This window comes from Labrus bergylta, chromosome 7 (assembly GCF_963930695.1).
Source record: "Labrus bergylta chromosome 7, fLabBer1.1, whole genome shotgun sequence".
Lineage (NCBI taxonomy): Eukaryota > Metazoa > Chordata > Actinopteri > Labriformes > Labridae > Labrus > Labrus bergylta.
The window spans coordinates 13,995,298-14,009,676 of record NC_089201.1 but is presented as its reverse complement, the minus strand read 5'-3'; positions in this window follow the sequence as shown (position 1 = coordinate 14,009,676).

Sequence of the window (14,379 nt, the reverse complement as noted above, 5' to 3'; positions counted from 1 at the left end):
CAGCATCAAAGACTAGCAGAAGATTTTAACAGCCTCTATGATTCTGCAAGAAGTCTAGTTCATGTTTAAATTGTTCTTCTTTCTGTCTTCAAGGAAATCAATGCCCAAAGGAAACCGCAGTCCAGACTCTGATTCCAGCTCCGGTGAGGTTCTGCACACAAATTGGCTGATTCTTTTAATAGGTATTTACCACACAACACCAAATCAGTACATTGAATTTACTTTTTTTAGCTAAATACTGAAGGTACTTCTGCATATTTCTCATGAAGCACAAGAATCCAACTGACTGCAGTTTCTGCTCACACTGCTGAAATCATGTCTCACTGTTTAAGTTTCACAGTTATACTGTGAGTAGTGAGAAATAATAAATCAACAGGAGACACTGTGGTGCAGTGTGTGGTAAAATTATTACATTCATGTACAAATGAACACAATACTTTTCTGCAGGATTGTTCTCTCGTTACTTATCTGCAGCTGCAGTATCCTGTTTTACCACATTAACTTCATCATCACACCTCATTATATTGGGCTGCCTGCACTCAGCACTTTTGTGAATAAAAATGGCAAAAGACATTTCACACGCCCCCTTTCTGTGACGCGCTGAGAGCCTGAAGCAAAACGCCTGAGTTAACAGACAAAGTTCATAATCAGCTCATGCTATCAGATATCTTCATCTGGGGCTTCTGACTATGCTGAACTAGCTTTCTTGAAGAAATCCTGGATATGTTGAACTTGCTTCAGGGCACATAACAATACTGATCAATAACTTAAACAACAGCCAAATACTGCCACCTAGTGTCTACAGTGAGTTTTGTCTAAACTAAATATGTTGATGTGTTTGGACTTCAGAAATAAAAGTTTCCATGGCTAACAAAAACGAGTATAAACCGGTTCTGCTCATCTGTCTGTCCCTGTCCATAGGCTCACTGCAGACGTGAAGAGAGAGGACACTTGGCTTCCATGTATGTGACACACAAGTTCCAGATTGTGTCACTCTTTCAGGTAAAGAGCTAGCTCACTTTAAAGTGATATAAGAAGGTGGAGTATTACAGAATAATACGAAGTTAAAGTTAGTGGCTGTGTGTTTCGGGGGTTAATCTGAAGGTCTGAGGATGAGCACTTTGACGAACGGCCTATCAGCGGCAGCAGCGGGTGGCCGCTGAGCTCGGGATTAGCTTCGGTCAAACCTTCAGCGCGAATCGTTTTTTTACTACACAGAATATATTGATTTCCACAGGAAGACACTAAAACCCCTGAAATTTGTCCGGGGTAACGGGACACGGTGAGGCGGAGAGGGGATTTCTGCCACTCTGAGAGCCTGTTGTGTGTTAATCGTCGGCTCAATCTGCAGAATCTGAGCGTCGTGCCAAGACAGGATCCTTTTATTGCTAGTTTGAAGTCCTGGGGCCGTGCCAGAAGTTTGAAGCATGACTTGTTTTGGAGTTAATGCTTGTGCTGCTGGAAGTGACCTCCGACCTCTGATGGAAAAGACAAGGATGATTAAAAGTTTCTTCTGTTTTTTATCTGAGATTTTTCTCAGCATCTCCTTCATGTTTCCTGCTGATTTAAAAAAAATAAAATGTTTTGAAGTTTGAAGTGTGAAAGCACTATAGCTTACATTTACCCTGCATTCTAGATCGTTCTCCTTAAAGGGGCCACGCTGACCTGCATCTCCTGTGACTAATATACTTACCATTGACAAATTAATTTTAAGTGGCACACAATCAGGGCTATAGTTGAGGTAAAGGGTGCAAAGAAGTGGTCTGTATTTGACCAGAGAAGGTAGGCGGTTTTAAGGCTCCCACACACAGCCGTTTTGGATGCCCCTCGGTTGTTTGCCAGATATGAGACCAGTTATCAGGTCAAACCAACAGGTTGGAACAGCGATGGAAGCGGGCAAGAGAACTGGTTCAGATAGAAGTGATTGTACTCGACCTAAAAAGCCTCTGCATGTTTCTAATAAGATCCACGAGCAGAAACGTGCTCAAACTAGGATCAATATTGGAGATGCTTTTGACAGCTCCCTACAATGTTTAGAATTTGGACTGCAGTATCCATTTTAAACACTAGGTGTCGGAGTTACATACTTACATAATTATCAGATTTATCAGCTGCAGAAGGTCGTGTGCACAGATATCAGCCATAGTTAAAGAACTCTTCATAGTCTGGTTTTCACATCTCGAGGGCCTGACACACTTCAGAAACATTTTAACTGTGAAACTGAATCATCCCCTCCGAGCGCTGCGATGAGTAAGTGACCTCTGATTCAGTGTGTAACCTGCTGTAAAAACACAGAGAGGAGGACACACAACATGTGGTCAGAGACTTCAACCACTTTACTGTTCAAAGCCTCAGAGCTTTATTTCATGTGTTAGCAGACAAACAATCATATCACACCAACCACACACGCGTCGGCCTCTTAAACCTCCACACTGCTTTGTATTCCACTAAAATAAAAACACCACAGAAGAAGACTGTAACACAACACGGCCCTTTACTTCCTTTAACAGGTGAATGAAACTACATCCGTGTCTCGATCCGCAGTGAGACCGCTTTGTTTTCGGCTGGATTATCGAACTCAACCTTCAAAAGTGGAAAACCATCTGCGTGTGTGTGTGCGTGTGTGTGTGTGCGTGTGTGTGTGTGTGCGTGTGTGTGTGTGTGTGTGCATGTTTGTGAGGTGAGTCCAAAGATAACAGGCTTTTTAACAAGTGTTTTTACGCGGAAGGCAAGTGGCCGCGCCACGGGCCGCCACGAGGACGAGTTTACGGGACCTCACAGGGAGACGGTTGGTGAGCAGCCTCGGTTTGATGGAGGGCCCCGATCTTTACTGCGAGTCTGTTTGGAGGCTTTATGAAGGTGGATATGAGGATCAGGTAGACTGGGTGAGGAGGAGTTGGCGTCTACGGGATGATGTTTAAGCTTTAACAGACGAACAACTGCTGAAGTTATTGAAAGTTAAAGCTCATCGAATCGTCAGAGGTAGCGTGACCTTTACCCCCCAGGTCAGGACCAACAAATCCTTGAACACAAACAAAAACACGGTCGGCGGTTTCAGAGCAAATTATTCAAACACACTTTCTGCCGAGTTGTAACGATTCAAAGATGTTGTAGAAGAAAAACAGACTTTGTGAGATGTGGAAACTGAGTCCCATTTTCTTTTGCATTGTACAAAATATGATGGTTTAAGAGAATTATTGTTTCATGGAGTAGCTTGTCAAAAACCTGAAATATTGGGGTGGACAGATGTGCAGAAACTGGACTGGCTGTTTAACTTTGATGTGTTTTAAAGACTTGTAAAAGAAGACAAGATACTAAGTTTCATTAGGGTTTATCTTGCTTTTTGTTTTCTCTCTTTGTTTCTTGACAATGAATGACCTGCTCTGCACTCTGATCCTGGATCGTTTTAACGCATTGTGTCATGTGAGCCCAAGTGGGCTTTGAATATAAATGTATGTTTGACACAATTATAAAATAAAAACTTCAAACTTCCAACAACCAACCAGAGGGTCACCGTGATATTTTAGATGAAGCTGCTTTAGTCTGTGTTTTTTCTTGGCTTTATCCACTGGACCGTCTGATTCTGTTAAACACAATGTGAAACATGACAGCTTAAGAAATCCTCTCAATACAAGATGTGTGGCTACTTTTTTGTCCACCAATTTGTCCTCATCGTTGTTGAAGAAAAATACATTAGTTTCATATTTCATATTTTTCCTAACCGATAGTTGAACACGTCGACAATCAATTATCAGTGAATAATTAAAAATGAATGTGCTTCAAAATACACGTCTTTTTCTCAGTTTATGATTTATTAAAACCATTATAGCAGCACAACAGTGACTTGAAACGTTAATGAAAACACCGCTCTTTTAAAACGTAGGACTGTCTTTACTTACGAGTGCGCTGCTAACAAAACAATGCCAGACGTAAACTAAATCCTTCTGTTTTAGAAATGTAACATCTACACGTTCAGGAGTGAGTTGTGAGCACAAAAAAATTGCCACTCACCATAAAATATTGAGGCCTAGTGGTTTTTTATTTAGAAAGATGAACATATCTACATGATCAAGGCTGAGTTGTGTGCAGTCTATCCCAATAAGTCCAGCTGCAGAAAACATGCTTCATTTGTGCCTCACTTTTCTCAGTCATGCCTCTTCCTGAAGTTGTTATAACAGTAATAATTTTTCTGGGTTGCAAAGGTGAAGCGCCCTGCCCCAATGGGTCTGTTTCTGGAGTGTGCGCCCAGCAGAGTTGGTGTATTGTTTTATTTTGAAATGTACTGGATGCTCTGTGCGTTTCATGTGTGACTTCCTGTATGCGTCAATCTGTTCTGTCCAGCTTGACTCATGCTTGCAGCGGGCTCCGTCGAAAATATTCTCGGCTCGGAGTGTATTCGAAATGAAGCAGTGTGTCCGCAGACGGACGGCAGCGCTTGTTGTGGAAACAGGAGCATTGACTAGAGTGGAAGAAAATGGCGCCTTAGCGCGTGGACAGACCGCGGTGCACAGACTTTGTGGAAATTGGCAGCTACTGTGTATGCTAGAGAGCTTATTTTAGGCTTTCATTTCTAAAATGAAACCGCTCTATTAACAGTTTTAACAAGTTTTCAAGCACTTTTAATTTCCCTCATTCCTTAACAAAGTACTTGACTTCCTGTTGACACCTCGACAAATCGACCTCAAACCCAAGTAAAAAAAACTGCAGACTAACTGGCCATCGTTGCTATTTCTTCTGTTTGATTATAGTTTTTTTTAACTAAATTGACCAAGTCAAACTTTCCGTCTTTTCAGCATTTCAGGTGTTCATTTATGGATCTATCATGTTGAAGTATTTTTACTGGATGTCCACTTCCTGCAAAGGAATCCTCCTGGACTCTAAAAACTCAGAAACAAATGAATCTAAACATGTAGCACGAGTCGTACTGACAAATAAGAGAGACTTGAAAGTTTCTAAACGCTGCAGCCAGTTGAAATCTGCTCATCACGTTTTCAGAGTCTTAGGCAGCAGCAGCAGCAGCAGCACTAAAGTGAATTGACAGCTCCAGGTGTCAGCTGAGGGCTTCAGAGTGGACAAGAGGCTGAAGAGCAACTGTTGGCCTGACGCCGGCAGATAAATAATAAACCAACTGTGAGCTGAGCGGCGCTCTTCAGTGAGAACAGAGAACAAGACGTGGTGCAGTGGGAGGAGGAGGAGGGCGGCAGTTTAAACCTCTGCACTCGCGGTTTGGCACATATCGATGAGGATTTTTAATTGAGCAGATGTCACCGCGAATATTTCAACTTTTTGAGCAACACGATACTGACGGCAGTGATGTAAGACGTGGAGGGATCAGCCAGTAAGCCGAGGAGCATGTGCAAAAGTCCAACCACCACAGCTCCACCACTGAAGAGGTCGTACGCACAGAGATATTTCTCTTCTGGTGTTTCTGTCCCTTAACTTTGTCCTCTTCTGTTTTTTATTTTTCATTTATGGCCTATTTTTTAATTTCACAACTGATGCTGTCTTACGGACAAAAGGAGAAGGAACAGTGCAGTCTCTTGAGTTTCCAACTTTCAGTTTCAGACACTCCTGGACTTTAGAGTGAAAGTATTTTCACTCCGAGACAAAACTCGATGACAAACCGTTGAAGCGCCTCTTTGGCTTGGATGGTTTTCCATTTTCTTGGTTGGCTCATTGAAAAATAAATGACCAGCTGCTTTATGAAACATCTGTTTCTTTGGTGAAAAAGTCAAAGGTACAAGTGTGTGTTCAGTAAAACTTTATCCCAAAAAGTAAACAACTCCCAAGATGCATCTGACAAGAAATATCCTTTTACTGGCCTTAAAATGTTGTGCTCTTGACTGCTGACACCTTCTACAACCTGTAGCTTAAATCACATTTTTTAGTTTTCACCAACAAGGAGAACTCAAACAGGAATGTGCAACTGTTCTGATTTACATCTCTCCTAGTGATATACAGCGTCCCAGGCTCGTGGGTATTATAATCTAACTTTCATTATTAAAAAGGTCTAACAATTGGAATACATTTCAAGATTATTGGGTATGATCTTTGTTGACATCAACTCTGCAAAAACTGTGTGGGTTTGTAATTTGTAGTTTAAAAATATCTCTTAACACCACTTCAGATAAACATCTTATTTTGATATTTTAAAAAAAGTTAGGCCCGCTTGTCATAACTTGAGAATATCTGCAGATGCGGCGAGCACGTTTAATATGTTAGGTGTTTGACGAGGAGATGTAGTGAGTGCTGGCTTCACATGCAAACAGCAACAGCAGCAACAACTGTTTTTCAAATTAAATATTTTGATCCGACGTGTAAGATTTGTTCATTTTGATTATTAAGAAGGAGCTGTTCCATCTCGTCTGAACGTCTTAATGTTGATGATTTGCGGACACGTCTTACAGCTCAGTCTGAACATCTTCAGAGCGAGACCGTGCAAGTTAAGAATGTTTTTTGTTCCCAACGGTATCTCTCTATCAGTGGTGTGGATCAGCGCCAAATTACGTCAATATCAGACCCGATAGGGATATAAGATCTCTCCACTTTGTTGTTGAATTTATGACATTGCGGTCTTTGCTAAGGATTTGAATAATGTCACTTTAGTTGATAACCAATTTAAAGATCCTTTTTATTGTTGTTGTTTTTTGTTGCTGATGCTTTAATTCTATCAAACAGTTTTTTGAATGTTGGTCACTGTTTTGCGTCGCTGTAATTCTCCTATAAATAAATTGGACTCAACCTGACTCCTCAGTTATTTTTATCTAAGGCCTCAGTAAAGCTGTAGGTGTGTGCGTGCGTGCGTGCGTGTGTGTAAGAGAGAGTGAGCAGGGTAAATCCAGTCAGGAACCAGTCTGGACAGGATTAAGTGCACAGTGAGCTCATGGTTTACTGGTTGTAATGGTTTAATGTTTCCTCCATGTACCCAAACACAGAGATGGCATGTGTTGATACATTAAATCATTTATATTTTGATAGACTAATAAGTCTACAGAAAATTTTCACCTGCTTGTTTTTCTGCCACTGTCCTTAATAATAGTGTAATGATGCAATAGTTTGATCCATGCTGGTTGTTTGGTTCTGTAACTTTTCATCGTGTGACCTCCCCAGCTCAATATTTCGTTTTTTAAACACTTTCAAATAGTGATGTTCCCAGTCCAATGATTTCCTAGTTGGTTAAACAACATTTTTAAAATCTGTTAAAAGTTAGACTTAAAATGAGAAGATCAGTCAGACAAAACCAAAATTGATGTGATTTGGTTTGCTGATTGTGGCTAACGTTAGCATTGCTAGCACCGACAGTTCTTCAGTCCTTCCTGCAACTTATCTTCCCCATGCTCGTGCTAAACGTGGTTACGCATTGCGCCGGTCAATATGCTGGTTTTTAACCTGACGCAGCCTACGTACAACTTTATCTCCAATAGATCAAAATACTGTTGAACCCAGCTGCTCCCACACGCTAACTGTTCACTGGGCTTGTTCACATCCAGGTTGTAGAGCGAGGAGGGCAGGCCCATTAACCAGAGCTACAGCTAGTCTATCTCTGCAGCCCCAGCTAGTGGTGGGCAGCTTGGCTGCAGTTTAAGCATAACTTTGAGGCCATGATAGCAATAAACCGTTTAACCGACGAGTGACAGTGATGACGTTTAACCGTTTAGTCGACACACCTCTACTTTTCAAAGCACATCGTGAGCTGTACACCGGAGATGACAGTTCTCCTTCTCTTAGAGCAGAGCATGCAGAGCCTACATGTACCAGAATGCATTGCTCTCTCACTGCCTCGCTTGCTGTATTCCTTTGGCGTGATTTAAACACTAAAATGTGTCCTTCTCCATCACATCGTCTGCACTCAAATTTGGGGAAGACATTTTTGCTTTGATAGCATTTCCCCTTAAAAACACTCTACTGCATAGATTCTCATCCAGGCTTTAAAGAAACAAAACATTTAAAAAAAATCTGTTTTCATGTGTTAATAAGGTTTTCTTCGAGGGTTTAATTTTTAATTTGAAGTAGGCAGGTTTTACAGACGTCGTGTTGATGCAGAGTATAACTTGACGTTGTGATTCTTTTCTAATAAACTGGTGATGCTTATCAAGAGTAGTGTGCAGGATTTTTTTCTTTTCAAGTGATAGTTTGTCGTCCTACGCACTGACTTCATGAGATAGATGGATGTGCGAACACCTCCTTATAAAACAGTGCAGAGTAACCACAAATGACCTGATGAAGACTACTGAGTCCAAACGTTGTGATTGTAAACTGAATTTGACATTCATTGGATTCAAAATAACTAAATTTGGAGAAACATGTCTATTTTAAATATTGGGCTGTGAGTTAATGATCTTTTTTTTTCTCATTAGTAATTAGTTGATGACAAACACAGTCCTATCTGGTATCCATCCCAGTTCTCCTATCTCTTCTCTTTCTTGACAGAGATGCTTTCTGGCATGTTGACGTCATTTTATTTTTGTTGTCATGACCTCAAATAACAAATAAAACTTATTTTAAGTCTGTTAATGAAGAGAGAGAGATAGCTTGTAGTCAGTTTTTAGAAGACGGAGGTTTTGGTGTCTGCTGCTCTTATGAATGCAGCTACAGTGGAGGTTAAGTCCTCTGTGTTTTCCGCTGGTCAATGACTCGCCTGCTTTGCGATAAAGATTGACAGCTGCTGGTTTTGACGACAGATCGAGTGTGAGCGGCATAAACGGCTCGACGCACGAACCGTGACACGTTCCGTGTTACAGGGCATCAGAGGGTGAAGCAGCTGGGTGACATGCAGCCCAGGGGGGAGGGAGAGGTGTGGGGTGCTCGGGTGGTGTTGCGGTGGTGGTCGTTGCCCCCCCCCCCTCACTTTAGACCCCTCCAGATGCCCCACGATGACAGAGGCCCCCACCATGGGCCGCACCAGGACACTTTGCACTGACGTGAGCTGTCGGTTCTCCCCGAGGCCGGAGCGTGCCAGGCGACAGCTGCAGGGCTCAGAGTCTCTATGCATAACAACCCAACCCCCCCCCCCCCCCCCCTCAAAAAACACCCCCATCAACCCCCCTACCAAAACCCCCCCATAACCCTCCATCCAAGCCAGGCCACGCGGGGCAATGTCCTCCTCAATACGACCATTGTTGTGCTTCAGGCTGGTTAAGCCCTCCATATCTCACAGACACACACACACACACACAAACACATGCGCACACACACACACACACACACACACACACACACACACACACACACAGAGCAGTGATCGTGTGCTGGTGTGTTAACATGAGGCTGAGGATGATGGACTGGACTTTGAGAGCTCAGCAGCTGTTTGCTCTGTAGAGATGCACAAATGCAGAAAACACTGCAGAGAAGAAGAAAACTCATGAAACCACGACCGTCTCAAAAAACGACCTTAATCATCCTGATGTTGAGCTAAAAAACTGTGTTAAAATGTGTTTGAACATTACGCGTCATATTCTACATTCGATCGAAGTATTTTCGTTTCACAGATTAACTTGCGGTATTCCTCAAGTGGCCACTAAATCCCCATAGAGCTCCATGGTGTTAATACGTCCAACAGCAGAAAAAACAACTTGATTACACCCTCTTAAAATAAAAACACGTTGACTTGGTTTGTCAGAATTTGCTCCGGACAAATCATCAGCTGGTCCGAGTGTTTAATACACCAAAGTTTATGACTGTCTGACTTCAGTGAACACTTTAAAACATCTGTGAAGTTTAAACTCTCAGCACAACTTCAGTTTAAAGCTGATCAGTTTACTGAAAGTGAGAGCAGCGCGCTGTGTGTGTGTGTGTGTGTGTGTGTGTGTGTGTGTGTGTGTGTGTGTGTGTGTGTGTGTGTGTGTGTGTGTGTGTGTGTGTGTGTGTGTGTGTGTGTGTGTGTGTGTGTGTGTGTGTCTGTGTGTGTGTGGGAAGAGGTTATGTAACTGGCATGTTCCTCTGGACATCCCCTGACCTTTGACCTCAGGGCGGGGGGTGAAGAGGAGCCCTCATGATGATCTTTCACGTCAAACACACAACTCAGGTGTCACAGTTATGTACAACTGCAGCAGAGGAGGGAGGGAGGGTGGGGGTGGGGGGGTGTCGTACTAAGCATGTGCAGAAGACACTTACACAACCTGAGAGGGAGCTCTTAACAAGAAACATTCACATGGTCTTACTCAGCTTCTGGGCATGATGTGATTATTTTAAAATGAAGACGAATTCTGCAGCTGAGGATGAAAATATCTCACAAGTCAAATTACTGTGAAACAAGGCTTTCATTTGTTTCAATCTATAAACTCAGCCCACCTTCATTAGTGATATACACCCATCTGATTAATCTCTAATTTAAATCATGTGTTGTAGAACAACACGTCTATGACAGCCTGCTGCTCTGAGGGGAGGAGGGACAGATACAGGCTGATATACGGTGAAACTTCAAATATTAGCCCCGGCTTCTTTTTACATCTCTAGAATCACGCTGACGGACTGGAATTACTTATGTTCAAGCAAAACGTCTGCACAGCAAAGATGGGAAAGACGATAAAATAATCAATCTAAACCAGAGAGAATGAGTTACTGTGTATTATTGCTTGGGTGCAGCGCTCCGTGACGTCCAATAAGAGGAAAGATCAGATCACAACAAAAGGTGTCACGCTCTCCTCAGCTCTGAAATACAAGTTTCAAGACCTACTAGGACATCGGCAAGAGAGCTCGCTTGGACAGAAATGTCCGACAGTTTGGAGATACCAGGCAAATGTGTGTCTCCTCCTCAGCAGAAGAAATTCACATTATTTTCAAGATTTAAGCAGAAAAAAACCCATTAAAAAACAAACTGAATCAAACTGTGTTAAACTGCAGCAGAACGAAAAGTCTGTAAGGAAGACCTGAATTGTGTGTGTGTGTGTGTGTGTGTGTGTGTGTGTGTGTGTGTGTGTGTGTGTGTGTGTGTGTGTGTGTGTGTGTGTGTGTGTGTGTGTGTGTGTGTGTGTGTGTGTGTGTGTGTGGTATAGCGGGTGTGTCAGCGAAGCACTCTAAACTGTGATTTATTCTCAGCTCTGACACTGAAACCTCACTGTTACAAGATCCTCCATGACACCCTGAGTACCTGGAACCCACCTCATCAGCACCTTACAACACACACACACACACACACACACACACACACACACACACACACACACACACACACACACACACACACACACACACACACACACACAGAGCGCTGAGAAGTCCGAGTGAAGAATGTGCTGCTGTGAGGATCATTAAAATGATGGACTTAGTGTGTGTGTTAAAGGTTGATCATCAGTCATGTTCATTTACTCATAACTTCTGTCCTCAGCAGCAGGAGTCGTAGAGAGACTCATGAACATGCATATTATACATTTACTACCCTCACGTTTATTCATGTGTGTGTGATTGGGTCGTCACAAAACAGAATTTTGAACTAGGAAAATTTAACTTTTATCGATACCCTGCTTTCACACCTGCAGAAAACTCCTGAAAAACTCCTGATATTTCCAGCAGGAGCTGCATGTGTGAATGCAAACACACCTCTGTGTATCGCAAACACGATGTAACTTCTTCAGCTACGGCTTCATCTTTATTAAACTCACACGCAGCAGCCGCATCGAGCCGGGTTACTGCTAACTGCTTTACGGAAGCTATACGGTAACTCTCTAGCGACACAATACTCCAAAGGCGAGAGGAAAAAAACACAAATCAAAAGACGATGAAAACATGCGGTGCAGAATACGTAGCGTTTAAACTGTGTGTCGTATAAATACTAGTTAAATGTTTAACCACGAGCTGACAGCACGAGGAGAAACCAGCAGAGACAGACATCACTTCACATCATTTACAGGCCACCATCACGGCTTGATTTTCTTCTAAATTTGTCCGATTCTGCAATTTCTCTAACACTTTATTACTGTTTGCTTTCCTCCTTCCTCTTTAAGAGTCACATTTATGTTTAGAGCACATTTAAGAACAACTCAGAGAGAGAATATGATTAAATTAAATTTCCAATAAAAGAATCAAAGCACACACATATCCAGACAAAATGTAATATATAAGAATGAAAACAAACATAAATAGAGTCGAGGTTCCTTCATACCTCCTGACCTTCATCAGTCAGACGATTACAAGGACTTATTATCTTCAGTCTCAGGATCGTTTCTTTCTTCTGTTTCAAAAGTCAGAACTGAACTGGTGAAAAAGGCGTTTAAGTTTGCTGCTCCCTGTACCGGGAACGAATCACAGCAAAAGCTGAGACTGAACGAGCTGCTCTGATTGGATGATTTTAAGAGGATGTTAAACGACTTGGAGGCGGACACATCAGGCTGTGGATGTTCTCCCTGATGTGTTTGTGGATGATCATGACAAACATGCTGTTCAAACTTGTTATTTGTGTCTTGTGATGTATTTTTGTATTAGTATGTGTTGCTGCTCGGTGTTTGTGTGAAACTCTGTAAATCGTGTCTCAGCCAAGACGCTTTTGAAAAGAGATTTTTAATCTCAAGGAGTTTCTTTCCTGATTAAATAAAGGCTTGATATTAAGGCCATTGAAACGAGGTTGGTGTTCAGCTGTGAGTAATATTTGATTAAAACACACAAATCATTAAATCTGTCTTCCTGTAAGTATTAAGAAATGTCTGTAAAGAAATGTTGAACTCATTTAAAGTCTGTTCTTTCAGAAGCAGAGTCCTCTTTACCTTCTGTGTCCACTAAGAGGCAGTAGAGAGTTACGTTTTCTTCTCAGCTTCATCGTCTGCAGAAAACAGTTGTAATCTCTCTGTTTGAACACTAGAGGGAGCTGTTGACTCATGAGGAGTGAGAGGTTTTATCTGCTGAGAGTTTCTATAAGCAGGCTGTTTTAAAATCCCCTTAGAGATTCTGACCCTCCTGTTTTTAGAGATTTAATAAGACCCAGAACACCACAGGAAGTCTTTTCTTCCTGCAGACATTACTGTCACTGTTCAGGCCTCTGTCAGTGTGTCAAGTGTTGAATGTGGGTCAGAGTAGAAGGTGACGGTGTTACTCCTCGACTTTCTGCAGGAGGAAAAATGGAGCATAACATCACACCATGTGGAGTACAGCATTTCAGTACTGGGCTGTATTATCCACATCAGTGTTTCCCATTAATTACCCAAACTTCCTGATCTTTGGTGTTGTGTTGCCGCTGCCTCTGCAAAGCGCCTGTGACCCCCGTTTAGTTTAGCTGAAGTCTCTTCCTTGGCTGTACTTACCTGTGACCTGAAACTACACCGTGCACTTTTAGAGACAAGATTACAGCTCACACTTTAACTCTTAATACCTCTTTTTTTAAATCCTCTTTAAGTTACATTTTCTTTACTTTTAAGTGTCATAAAAGTTTGTTAAACACTTGTCATTGTTTGTTAGTTCTCTCATATTTGGTTCTCTTTAGTGTGACTCCTTTTTGAACAGATTGATCTCATTGTGTCTTCTTGTGTCTGTGCTCGGTTCTGTATCACTGAGTGTGAAACGTTGTAATGCAGCGTGCTCGGTCAGAGCGCTGCAGGATCACATCTTCTCTTATCGATCCATCGATCACTCCGTGGTTATTCTGGTGACTCTGATCAATGATTCATGAAGTGTGAAACCTTCAAGCTGCTGCACTCTGAGTTCAGGGAGGACTGGGACATCTGAACCCCTGATTATTACTCTCCGATTAGTGATTAAAAAATATATATATTTTTTTAAAACGAATAAAGGAATTTTCCGTTAGGAGTTCCATAATAATTCTCACTTTGATCAGATTTTGTCGGACTCTGAATGGATCCCTCACTTCAGACATGTTTTTATGATCAATCAGAGTTCGACTTTAGTCCACTAATTGACTCCAAACAGTGTTTCCCCTTAGGGCGGCTGTGACTCAATGGTTCAGTCGATTGTCTATCAACCGGAAGGTCCCCCACCTTCGACTTTTTTGAGACCACATGCCCAGGAAGCCTGGCAGCAGAAGCTGAGTTCTCGAGTAGACGGAGTTCCCCCAACCTTCAGCGAGGTGATCTGGCACTACTACCACCCGACGTCCCTGATGCCCAGCCTCCACCATCAGACTGTGTCGTCCCCACAACCACCGCCATCCTCATTTATGCATCGCCTGCTCCGACCTCCACCTCAGCGGCAAGGAAGTTTGGACAACAGGAATGAGAGAAATACAAAGGAGAAATCCTTCCTGACCCTAGGGTTGTCACGAAACCAGAATCTTAAACTTCGATATGATTCAAGAAGAATTTCAACAAATATTGACACCTGTTTTGAAACCACAGCAACAACAAATAGAAATCTCAGTCACCCCAGATTGGGTAATTTCTTGTTTTTAATCACCAAGAATTGCAGGAAGACCAAACATGCCAATGATTGTGGTTA